The sequence below is a fragment of the Dendrobates tinctorius genome, unplaced genomic scaffold (assembly GCF_039654945.1).
Source record: "Dendrobates tinctorius isolate UK_male_01 unplaced genomic scaffold, ASM3965494v1 ptg000111l, whole genome shotgun sequence".
Lineage (NCBI taxonomy): Eukaryota > Metazoa > Chordata > Amphibia > Anura > Dendrobatidae > Dendrobates > Dendrobates tinctorius.
This window is the reverse complement of record NW_027361779.1, coordinates 17,858,477-17,872,572: the sequence shown is the minus strand read 5'-3', so window position 1 is coordinate 17,872,572 and position 14,096 is coordinate 17,858,477.

Genomic DNA, 14,096 nt, shown 5'->3' with positions numbered 1-14,096 from the left:
AATCTACTCCAAATAAAAGAAAAACTCTCCCAGTTTCATACCTATTCAGTGCAGTTCGATGTGGGCTCCATTTGTTGCCCTACACACATCCAAACGATAGTGAAGTTCTTGCCACACACGGGAAAGGACGTCTGGTGCAACAGAGTGAATAACGTCTGTGAATCTCTGTTTTAAGTGATTAATATCATTGATGCGTTCAATGTACATATGTCGCTTCACATAACCCCAAAAGTAAAAGTCTAAGGGTGCCAGATCCGGTGATCGTGGTGGACATGGCTTGACAGAACCCCTGGCAAAAGTGCACCATGACTTTACGGACACACTATGTATACAGGGGAGATGACACACAGGTATATACTGTATGCAGGGGAGATGACATACAGGTATATACTATATATAGTACGAGATGACATACAGGTATATACTATATATAGGAGGAGATGACTCACAGATATACACTATATACAGGAGAGCTAGTAGTATATATAGTTGAATTAACTTATTATTTGCAGCTGGAGACACCATCATATGGGCCTCTAGGGCATCATTCCACTGATCATCAGTGATAGAAGGAATTAAATGCCGCCATTTACTCTCTACAGCAATAGCATTAAGGTGGATGGGGGGGAAGCCTCCCACTATTGGCCAATGGAAAAAATTAGTGAATGATATAATACCATATAAGAATATATTATATAGAAATAGAGGATGTCCCCAGAAATTCCATAAAATATGGGAGAGATGGTGTGATTCACTCTTAACGCATCTATCCCCTAATGCCATGATTTCTTCGATCTCAAAATACGAACCCTGATGTATGTCCCTTTCAACATGGAATGTGATGATATATAGACTAAAGAAGTGTACTTTTATTCTGACCTGAATTGGTACGTGTTCTGCATTTAACCCCTTTCTGACATCAGAAGCACTATCCCGTCCATGGGACCCGGGCCCCTATGCCCATGAACGGGATAGTACGTCTAGCGCGATCAGCGGCGCCCACGTGGTGAGCGCCGCTGATCGCGGCCGGGTGTCAGCTGATTATCACAGCTGACACCCGGCACAGTGTGTCAGGGGCGGTCACGGACCGCCCCCGACACGTTAACCCCTTGTACCGGGGGTTAAAGGGAAGCTTCGGCAGGGAGAGGGCTCCCTCCGTGCTTCCCTGAGCCCCCCACAGCAGTGCAATGTGCAGCGCTGCTGCGGGGGGCTCTTTCCCTACAGGCCCCCGAATCCAAGATGGCGACGGGGGCCTTCGAGGGCCTGCAGGGAGCTGGCTTCCTCAGTGCCTGCAAAGCGCAGGCACGAGGAAGCCAAGTGCAGTGCCTGTGACAGATCGCTGATCTGTCACAGTGATCTGTGATGTGACAGATCAGCGATCTGTCACAGGACAGTGAAGTCCCACCTGGGACTATGTAATAAAGTTAAAAAAAAATAAAAAAAAGTGTTAAAATAATTTTTAAAAAATCGCCAAATAAATTAGAAAAAAAAAAAAATATTCCCCCAATAAATCCATTTTTTGGAAATAAAAAAAAAAACAATAAAAGTACACATATTAGGTATCGCCGCGTACGTAACGACTCGCCGTATAAAACTGTCCCATTAGTTAACCCCTTTAGTGAACTCCTTAAAAAATAAAAATAAAAAACGAAGCAAAAAATAATTATTTATTATCATACCGCCAAACAAAAAGTGTAATAACGCGCGATCAAAAAGACACATATAAATATGCATGGCACCGCTGAAAACGTCATCTTGTCCCGCAAAAATGAGCTGTCATACAGTATCATCAGCGAAAAAATTAAAAAGTTATAGCTCGCAGAATAAAGCGATGCAAAAATAATTATTTTTTATATAAAATAATTTTCATTGCATAAAACCACCAAAACATAAAAAAATGACCTAAATGAGGTATCGCTGTAACCGTACTGACCCGAAGAACAAAACCGTCTTATTAATTTTATCGCACGCGGAACGGTGTAAGCGCACCCCCCAAAAGAAATTCCTGAAACACTGGTTTTTGTTCATTCTGCGTCCCAAAAATCGGAATAAAAAGCGACCAAAAAGTGTCACGTGCCCGAAAATGGTACCAATAAAAACATCAACTCGGCCCACAAAAAATAAGACCTCACATGGCTCAGTGGGTCAAAATATGGAAAAATTATAGCTCTCAATATGTGGTGATGCAAAAACTATTTTTACAATAAAAAGCGTCTTTTAGCGTGCGACAGCTGCCAAACATAAAAACCGCCATAAATAGCAAATCAAACCCCCCCGTTATCACCCCCTTAGTAAGGGAAAAATAATAAACTTAAAAGAAAATGTATTTATTTCCATTTTCCCATTAGGGTTAGGGCTAGGGTTAGGTCGAGAGCTAGGGTTAGGGTTAGGGCTAGGGCTAGGGTTAGGGTTAGGGCTAGGGCTAGGGTTAGGGCTAGGGTTAGGGTTAGGGCTAGAGGTTAGGGCTGAGATTAGGGTTAGGGGTGTGTTGGGGTTCGGGTTGGAGTTAGAATTGGGGGTTTCCACTGTTTGGGCACATCAGGGGCTCTCCAAATGCAACATGGCGTCTGATCTCAATTCCAGCCAATTCTGAGTTGAAAAAGTCAAATGGTGCTCCTTCCCTTCAAGCTGTGCCATGCGCCCAAACAGTGTTTTACCCCCACATGTAGGGTATCAGCCTACTCAGGAAAAATTGCAAAACAACTTTTGGGGTCCAATTTCTCCTGTTACCCTTAGGAAAATAAAAAATTGGGGGCAAAAATATCATTTTTGTGTAAAAAAATGATTTTTTTATTTTCATGTCCGAGCATTATAAACTTCTGTGAAGCCCTTGGGGGTTCAAAGTGCTCACCACACATCTAGATAAGTTCCGTGGGGGGTCTAGTGTCCAAAATGGGGTCACTTGTGGGGAGTTTCAATAGTTTAGGTACATCAGGGGCTCTCCAAATGCACATGACACCCGCAGACCATTCCATCAAAGTCTGCATTCCAAAACGTCACTACTTCCCTTCCGAGCCCCGACGTGTGTCCATACAGTAGTTTTCTCCCACATATGGGGTGTCAGCGTACTCAGGACAAATTGGACAACAACTTTTGGGGTTCAATATCTCCTGTTACCCTTGGGAAAATAAAAAAATTGGGGACTAATTGATCATGTTTGTGGAAAAAAAAATTTTTTTTATTTTCATGCCTGGGCATTATAAACTTCTGTGAAGCCCTTGGGGGTTCAAAGTGCTCACCCCACATCTAGATAAGTTCCTTAGGGGGTCTAGTTTCCATAATGGGGTCATTTGTGGGGGGTTTCCACTGTTTAGGTACATTAGGGGCTCTCCAAAGGCAACATGACACCCGCAGACCATTCCATCAAAGTCTGCATTCCAAAACGTCACTACTTCCCTTCCGAGCCCCGACGTGTGCCCATACAGTAGTTTTCTCCCACATATGGGGTATCAGCATACTCAGGACAAATTGGACAACAACTTTTGAGGTCCAATTTCTCCTGGTACCCTTGGGAAAATAAAAAAATGATGACAAAAGATCATGTTTGTGGAAAAAATACAATTTTTTTATTTTCATGCCCGGGCGTTATAAACTTCTGTGAAGCACTGGGGGGTTCAAAGTGCTCACCACACATATAAATAAGTTCCTTGGGGGGTCTGGTTTAGAAAATGGTGTCATTTGTGGGGGGTTTCCACTGTTTTGGTACATCAGGGGTTTTCCAATCGCGACATGGTGTCCAATCTCAATTCCAGCCAAAAACGTCAAATGGCGCTGCTTCCCTTCCGAGCTCTGCCATGCGCCCAAATAGTGGTCTACCCCCACATATGGGGTATCAGCGTACTCAGGACAAATTGCACAATAACTTTTAGGGTCATGTTACCCTTGGAAGAATAAGAATTGAGGGTGAAAAGATCATTTTTGTGGAAAAAATATGATTTTTTAATTGTACAGGTGTATGTTATAAACTTCTGTGAAGCCCTTGGGGGTTCAAATTTCTCACCACATATCTAGATAAGTTCCTTAGGGGGCCTAGTTTCCAAAATGGTGTCATTTGTGGGGGTTTCCACTGTTTTGGTACATCAGGGGTTTTCCAATCGCGACATGGTGTCCGATCTCAATTCCAGCCAAAAACGTCAAATGGCGTTCATATCAATAAAGTATCTGAGTATGGTGTAAATTATTACCTATATGAAATATATATGCCAAATATAGTGAAACTAATTTTTTATAAAAATTATGTAAATAAATAATGTATCTAGATGTGGATACCTATGAGAAGTATAAAGATATACATAAAAAATACATGAAATATACAGTGTCAAAATAACAATGCAACAAGAAAGAGATAATGACAATGTGAATCATACCCACATTATATGATATCCCTCATAAAATCAATAGGGAGGTTAAAACCAACCATACCATGCTACACAACAGAACGACGAAATATATACGAATATATAGTAGATTATTAAGCAATATACAGTGGTGAATAGATCAAATAAGCTTATGAGGTCAAATTCCTCATAGAGGAATAAAATGCATCATAGATATTGACAAAAGATCATGATGTGCAAAAATACATTAAATATCCATTCGGAATAAATTCATAAATGTCCACATATATGAATATAGAATCCTGGATATGAATAAATCCCATTGATAAATGTAAAGGCTTCTAAAGTCATCAGCTATAGTCCTGATTGTGTAATCTTCAATATATCCACTATAGGAATGATTTCCCATTGCAATAGAAGCCATATTAACTTTTTCAAAAATTATGGGACTACTCGTGTATATCCAAAACACATCCAATCTTGTTTGATTCACTCGTGCCTCGATGCTTCAACACCTCCATATCATAATGGTCACGCAAAAGATATAGCAGATTATTCAGTGGTGAAGTCATAATATATTTCTAAAAAACAAAATATATATTAAAAATCATAAAAACACAAACACCAGACAAAAAACACTTAAAGGAAGGGGGCAAAACTCAAGACCTCATTGAGTCCCCTAGGTTGTACGGTTCCTATCTTATAAATCCACTCAGTCAAAAAATTTGGCACAGTAACACGTCTGGACCCCGAGAGCATCGTAGGTTATCGTGTGAGGCGAAATTTTAACCCCGCGCATTCCAATTCACCAAACAATTTAGTCCCTATCTACATAATGGGGAAAAAGTGTATGTATTGGCATCTGCATCGCCGTACCTACAGCCACAAAATTTTGCACAGTCACACGTCTGGACCCCGAGAACGTCATAGGCTATGTTGTGAGGTGAAATTTTATCCCCGTGCGTTCCAGTTCACCAAACAGTTTTGCCCCTATCTACATAATGGGGAAAAAGTGAAAGGAAAAGTGTTGGAGGCAAATTGACAGCAGCCAGATGTGAACAAGGGGGACTGAAAGAATGAGAGCGATGGCGCCAAAGAGTATATGCTGTACAGTTGCTAAGGTGGGGCCCTGACATGGCATACTCACCACACACGGGGATATGAACACACACACAAAATGCGCCACACACTACCACGTGCTTCAACATATATACCACTCTCAGCACACATTTCACCACACATACACCAACCTCGCCACATAAAAGTCGAAACACAAAAGTCGCCACTCAAAACTCGCCACGCTGTCCCATAGCTATTTAAAAGATGAAAAATGAGCTGTGATTGGTTGCTATCAACAACAGTTTTCTTTGCAGAGAGTTGTGATAACTGAGGCCTATTATTTCTATCGTGTTATCGTCCTTCTGTAAAGCTGGAAGTAACACAATTTATTACCGTGCCAACACAGACCACCCTCTGACACAGACTGCAGTGGGAGTCCAGTATCAATACTCTATACTCCTGCTTCTAGACCTGTCCTCTGCTTTCGACACAGTTGACCACTACCTCCTACTACAGATCCTCTCCTCCTTTGGCATCGAAGACCTCACCCTATCCTGGATCTCCTCATACCTTTCCAACTGCACATTCAGCGTCTCCCACTCCCACACTAACTCCTCATCCCACCCTCTCTCTGTTGGAGTCCTTCAAGGCTCTGTTCTAGGACCCCTACTCTTCTCAATCTGCACACTTGGTCTGGGGCAACTCATAAAGTCCCACGGATTCCAGTACCACCTTTATGCCGATGATCAGATCTACCTCTCTGGCTCAGACATCACCTCTCTGCTGTCCAGAATCCCAGAGTGTCTATCAGCCATATCCTCCTCCTTCTCCTCTCGCTTCCTCAAACTCAATGTGGACAAATCTGAACTGATCATCTTTCCCCCATCTCACAGATCTTCCTTACCCGACCATTCTATAACAATTAACAACATCACGCTTTCCCCCGTACCGGTGGTCCGCTGCCTCAGAGTAACCCTTGACTCTACCCTGTCCTTCAAACCGCACATCCAAGCTCTCTCCACCTACTGTCGCCTCCAGCTCAAAAATATTTCCAGAATCCGTTCCTTCCTCAACCCTCAATCTACTAAAATGCTTGTGCATGCCCTCATCATCTCCCGCCTCGACTATTGCAACATCCTTTTCTGTGGCCTCCCTGCTAACACCCTTGCACCTCTCCAGTCCATTCTCAACTCTGCCACCCGACTAATTCATCTCTCTCCTTGCTACTCTTCCACTTCTCCCCTCTGCAAATCTCTTCACTGGCTCCCATTCCCTCAGCATATCCAGTTCAAATTACTAATACTGACCTACAAGGCCATCTACATCCTGTCTCCTCCATACATCTCTGAACTAATCTCCAGATACCTTCCCTCAAGGAATCTCCGGTCCTCCCAAGACCTCCTTCTCTCCTCCACACTTATTCACTCCTCACCCAACCGCCTCCAAGACTTCTCCCGAATAGCCCCCATCCTCTGGAATTCCCTGCCCCAACACGTCCGGCTACCAGCCACACTCAGATCCTTCAGACGGAACCTGAAAACCAACCTCTTCAGGACAGCCTACAGCCTGCAGTGATCCCTGCAGCTGGAGCTACCACCTCAACATCACTGGAACTGCTGTAACCCCCCAACCTACTGTCTCCTTCCCCACCATCCTGTAGCATGTAAGCCCGAAAGGGCAGGGTCCTCTCTCCCCTCTATATCAGTCTGTGATTGTTAGTTTGTTTGCTGTAAGTGATATCTGTAATCTGTATGTAACCCCTTCTCATGTACAGCACCATGGAACCAGTGGTGCTATATAAATAAATAATAATAAAAAAGTATCACACAGGATAGGACTAGATACACAGCTCAACAGTCAGTATCACACAGGATAGGATTAGATACACAGCTCAGCAGTCAGTATCACACAGGAGAGGATTAGACACATGGCTCAACAGGCAGTGTCACACAGGATAGGATTAGATACACAGCTCAGCAGTCAGTATCACACAGGATAGGATTAGATACACAGCTCAGCAGTCAGTATCACACAGGAGAGGATTAGACACATGGCTCAACAGGCAGTGTCACACAGGACAGGATTAGATACACAGCTCAGCAGTCAGTATCACACAGGATAGGATTAGATACACAGCTCAGCAGTCAGTATCACACAGGATGGGAATAGATACACGGCTCAGCAGACAGTATCACACAAGATAGGATTAGATACGCAGCTCAGCACACAGTATCACACAGAATAGTATTAGATACACGGCTCAGCAGACAGTATCACACAGGAGAGGATTAGATAGACAGCTCATCAGTCAGTATCACACAGGATAGAATTAGATACACAGCTCAGCAGTCAGTATCACACAGGAGAGGAGGAGAGGTTTAGACACAAGGCTCAGCAGGCAGTATCACACAGGATAGGATTAGATGCACAGCTCAGCAGTCAGTATCACACAGGATAGGAATAGATACACGGCTCAGCAGACAGTATCACACAGGATAGGATTAGATACACAGCTCAGCACACAGTATCACACAGAATAGTATTAGATACACGGCTCAGCAGACAGTATCACACAGAATAGGATTAGATACACGGCTCAGCAGTCAGTTTCACACAGGATAGGATTAGATGCACGTTTTTTATGTGCAATATAATCATTATAATTTGTCATAACTAACCACAGTTGGTTACTATGCCCGGGCAATGCTGGGCTCTTCAGCTACTCTATTATATAAAGTTCAATGTGTGTGTGTATGTATGTGTGTATGTCCAGGATTGGCATCCGCACCGTCGCAGCTACAGCCACAAAATTTGGCACAGTTGCATGTCTGGACCCCGAGCGCATCATAGGCTATGTTGTGAGGCCAAATTTTAACCCCGCGCGTTCCAATTCACCAAACAATTTTGCCCCTATCTGCATAATGGGGAAAAAGTGTATGTATTGGCATATGCACCGTCGTAGCTACAGCCACAAAATTTGGCACAGTCACACGTCTGGACCCCGAGAGCGTCATAGGCTATGTTGTGAGGCCAAATTTTAACCCCTCGCATTCCAATTCACCAAACAATTTTGCCCCTATCTACATAATGGGGAAAAAGTGAAAGGAAAAGTGTTGGAGGCAAATTGACAGCTGCCAGATGTGAACAAGGGGAACTGAAAGAATGAGAGCGATGGCGCCAAACAGTATATACCGTACAGTTGTTAAGGTGGGGCCCTGACATTGGATACTCACCACACACGGGGATATGAACACACACACACAAAATGCACCACACACTACCACGTGCTTTAACACATATACCACCCTCAGCACACATTTCACCACACATACACCAACCTCGCCACAGAAAAGTCAAAACACAAAAGTCGCCACTCAAAACTCGCCACGCTGCCCCAGAGCATTTTAACCCCTTAATGACAGCCAATACGTCTTTTTACTGACCTGAGATATAAGAGAATATCATCCCCATACAGGTAACAATCCAGCAGCTGTCAGCTATGCACTATAGCTGACAACTTACTGTATAACAAACGATCAGTGTTTGCACCGTCCATATCTGTTTAACCCCTTAGTTGCTGCTGTCAAAAGTGACTACATTAGAAAAATGGTTAAAAGATTGTGGGGGCTTCCGCTTTAATTTAATTGACACACCGAGATCATGATTGTGTGGTGCTGATGTTTGCCATAGTAGTTCATGGCCAAATAGCGGCCTTAAGGGCCCGTTACACATTGCGATATCGCTAGCAATATCACTGTAACATCACCGATTTTGTGACGTAGCAGCGATATTGCTAGCGATATCACTACATGTGATGCTTACCTCTGACCGGCTCCCCCGCTGCTCATCGCTGGTCGCGCGAGAACGTCCTGGACCATTTCTCGTCGGGCGCTTCTTGCTGGGCTTCCTGTGGCGACGCGTGGATGTGGGCGGGAGGACGTCAGGATCGCCGCGTCTGACAGGTAATTAGCGACCCCCGACCCCTGCGATGTCACTGGTGAGATCTGCCTGTGTGGCAGCTCACTAGCGACCACTTAGCGACGCACCAGCGATCCATATCATTGTCGGGATCGCTGGTGCATCGCTAAGTGTAACGGTACCCTTAGAGTCTCCCGGCTATAGCAGTCAGTTCAGAAGTTAGTGACATTTAGGTGGTAAACAAACATTTTTTCATTCCTGCTATGCCACTTTGCACTAATTCCTGAAAATCACCTGAAGGGTTAATAAACTACATGACAGTAGTTTTCAATATGTCAGGGGGTGCTGTTTTTAAAATTGTATCACTTTTTGGGGTTTTCCAATATATAGCACCGCCAAAGTCACTTCAAACCTGGATAGGTCCCTCAAAAAATAAATTTTGTAAATTTCCTAGAAAAAATGAAAAATTACTGCTACATTTTTAAACCTCCTAACAGGCAAAAAAAATAAAGTAGCGTTTTAAAAATGGTGCTGATGTAAGGCAGACATGTGGGAAATGTTATTTATCAATGTTTTTGTGTGGTATGACTATCTTGATTAAGAGGATAATCATTCAAAGTTTGAAAATTGCAATTTTTTTAACATTTTCATCAAGTTTCTGATATTTTTATAAATAAACACAAAACATATCCACCTAAATTTACCATTATCATAAATTCTAATGTGCCACGAAAAAACAGTCTCAAAATCAATGGGATTTGTTGAAGCGTTCCAGCGTTATCACCACATAAAGTGATACTGGTCAGAATTTAAAAAATTGGCTCCGTCACTATGGGGTTAAAAGATGAAAGCTGAGCTGTGATTGGTTACTATCAGCAAGTTTTCTTTGTAGACAGTTGTGGTAACTGAGGCCTATTATTCTTATCATTTCTATGGTGTTCTCGTCCTTCTGTAAAGCTAGAAATAACACAATTTATTACCGTGCCAACACAGACCACCCTCTGACACAGACTGCAGGGGGAGGCCAGTATCACACAGGATAGGATTAGATACATGACTCAGCAGTCAGTATCACACAGGATAGGATTAGATACACAGCTCAGCAGTCAGTATCACACAGGATAGGAATAGATACATGGCTCAGCAGACAGTATCACATAGGATAGGTTTAGATACACAGCTCAGCACACAGTATCACACAGAATAGTATTAGATACACGGCTCAGCAGACAATATCACACAGAATAGGATTAGATACACAGCTCAGCAGTCAGTATCACACAGGAGAAGAAAAGATACACAGTTCAGCAGTCAGTATCACACAGGAGAGGATTAGATACACAGCTCAGCAGTCAGTATCAAACAGGATAGGATAAGATACACAGCTCAGCAGTCAGTATCACACAGGAGAGGATTAGACACAAGGCTCAGCAGGCAGTATCACACAGGATAGGATTAGATACACAGCTCAGCAGTCAGTATCACACAGGATAGGATTAGATACACAGCTCAGCAGTTAGTATCACACAGGATAGGATTAGATACGCAGGTCAGCACACAGTATCACACAGAATAGGATTAGATACACGGCTCAGCAGACAGTATCACACAGAATAGGATTAGATACATGGCTCAGCAGTCAGTATCACACAGGATAGGATTAGATGCACGGTTTTTATGTGCAATATAATCATTATAATTTGTTACAACTAACCACAGTTGGTTATTATGCCCAGGCAATGCCGGGCTCTTCTGCTAGTATTCTTATATATTTAGTTGTTCTGTTGTGTAGCATGGTATGGTTGGTTTTAACCTCCATATTGATTTTATGAGGGATATCATATAATGTGGGTATGATTCACATTGTCATTATCACTTTCTTGTTGTATTGTTATTTTGACACTGTATATTTCATGTATTTTTTATGTATATTTTTATACTTCACATAGGTATCCACATCTAGATACATTATTTATTTGTATAATTTTTATAAATAATTAGTTTCACTATATTTGGCATATATATTTCATATAGGTATTAATTTACACCATACTCAGATACTTTATTTATATGAATAATTCATTTCACTCACACATGTCTTTCCACTTTGTGTTTTTTTTTAATTAACAGTTATTGATATCCTAAATATACAATTATTTTGGTTGGCTTCTTTTCCCCACAAACTTTTACCGGCAGACATTGTAGTGGATACTTCCCCTTGAGCCAGCTAACTGGTATTAGCGAAATGCGCGTCGGGGTGTTTCGGGACGTGGCGGTGGTGCTCTGCTATGTGAGTATTTTCTCTATGTCTCTTTCCCTGCTTCCCCCGGCTTTGCTCTTCTTTTGATGTTTTTCTCATGCACCTACTGGTAGTGGGACAATATAGGCTATGGATAGCCAGGTCCTATATTAGCGCTATGGGATTTTTTTCCACTATGGGACATCACTGTTTGATATTTGAGTCCATGGGGGATTGCTACATGGGGAAAGTCACATTAGCTGTGATGGTGTGAGTACTTACCGCTACACATTTCCCGGCTCTGGTGTTTACTTGAATACATTGTCTGCACATGTGTTATATTATGCATTTTTATCTTTTTGTATGTGGCAATAAATGTTATATATTTTATGTAAAACTCCTGTTGTTCTCTGGTTTCTCTGCTATTTCACAGAGGAGTGATTTAATGCACTTAAAGGGTGTGTGTATACCCGGTGCTAATTTACTATGAGTCTGGTATATGTTATGCTAATTGTAGTGGATACGTTCACTGGCTAGCTGCTGCGGCTCTTCTGTCTTGATACGTCAGACAGGGGAGTGGCTATTCAGAAAGTTGTGGGAAGCAGGGTGTGTTGCAGTCCGCGCTGCCGAGATTAACAAATCACCTGAGGAAGGTGCCAGGAAGGGCGCCGAAACGCGTAGGAGGAAATAAAGGAGTACACTGCTACTACATCTTGCATCCCAGGTGATTTGTTAATCTCGGCAGCGCGGACTGCAACACACCCTGCTTCCCACAACTTTCTGAAGGTTTTTCCACGTGCGAGTGGTTGGTGGAGGTCCTGCAGCAGCTGATTCTGTTATATGCTCTCAAGCCAGTTGTGGGTTACACAACTGGAATAGGTGAGTGGAACTGTATTATACCGCTCATACTTCAAGTGTCACTAGTGATAGGGCACTATTGCGCCTCTTGTTCCCCCCACCATTTTTTGTATTGATATAGGGGAGTGGCTAGGCGGCTGGTGACTGTTGTGAGTTCATTTTCCCCTTCACCATTGAGGTCTGATGAACTCCATCATTTGCTCAGCCTATCTTTCTATTTGTGTGAGTGTTTTTTCATCTTGCTTCACCGTCATTATATGTTGGTGGCTGCCTATTGCTTTGGGGTCTGCTCTGGGGCAGTTTAGATTTCCCTTTCTGTCTTTAGGCTATTTAGTTCTCCGGCTGTGATTGAGGGGTCTAGGGCACCGTAGGAACCCCCACGGCTACTGCTAGTTGTTGTTGATAGGTTCAGGGGTCTGCAATCCGATAGCTGCCAACTTCTCTGGTTTTCTGGACTTAGCTAGTATTTCTGTTTGACGTTAGGTGACATTACCTCACGATGTTGTGCGTTGCTCTGGAGATGCGTCTTGCTTTGCTTACCTCAGCCACTTCCTCATCCTGACGTGTCGGATGGGGTTGTGGCTGAGTGGCAAGCAGACACGCTCTGGGATGGCGTCACACGCCGGGAGCCGCGGAATGATGTCTTCACATGTGTAAGGTAATTTAACGGCAGGAGACATATATATATGGTCACATTAGACACACAGCCACATTCACTTACCCCCTGAGATAAATCTAACGTGAAACACGCGTCGGGGACCGGGATACTGCAAGGTCGTATGTTTCTTATTCTTGGGACTGTTTTCATGTGCACCGGGAGTGGTAGTAGCATACCATAGGGGTCCTATGGATGATTTACCTGGGCACTTATGCCGATTTTGGATGCACTGACCACTCCTGAATGTGTATGTTCCACCATTGTTATACTATAGATATAATCTGATTTTTAGGAGCACTGCTGTTTACTTCCAATGTTTAACCATGGCCATGTTGTAGGCATTACTTAATTGACATAAAAGGAGTACCATTATATATTTTACTCATATTAGCAACCAGCTATTTTTTACCATCCCATTATTTGGGGCTGATATTGTTTAAAACCTTACCAACTTATGGAAAATACATTTGTACTTTTTAGGAATAGTGGTACTATGGCACAGATTTCCTTTTGATGCTTTATATGATCATTTTTATACACCATTATGCATGATTTTTGGTAATGGTTTGCAGATTATACTGCAGCACTAAATATGCCATCATTTTGATTTATGGTGATGTCCCTTTGACTACACTTCAGCATTTTGCATATTATTGCCTGTAATTTTTGATTGATTAACATATGCACTTTGCAGTATTATATTCGATATGTATCTCTTTTTAATCATTGTCTATGTCTTTTGGTATTGACTTTAATAAAGCTATGTAATTTTATGGCTATATGCTTCCTTAGACCTATTTGGATGTTACGTGTGCACATAGTCTAAGTGATACATCGTTGGATTCAGGGTCTCTTTACCTACATTATGCTGCTCTCATATGAGGTAGCAAAAACCCACTGACAGATTCCTTTTGAAAAAATTCTGCAGCATTTCTGCATCTCTTTGCAGGACAAACATTGCTTAAAATACTGTATGTGTGTTTTTGTCGTATTTTTGTTGCAGGTTTTTCTCCACTCATTAGCAAAT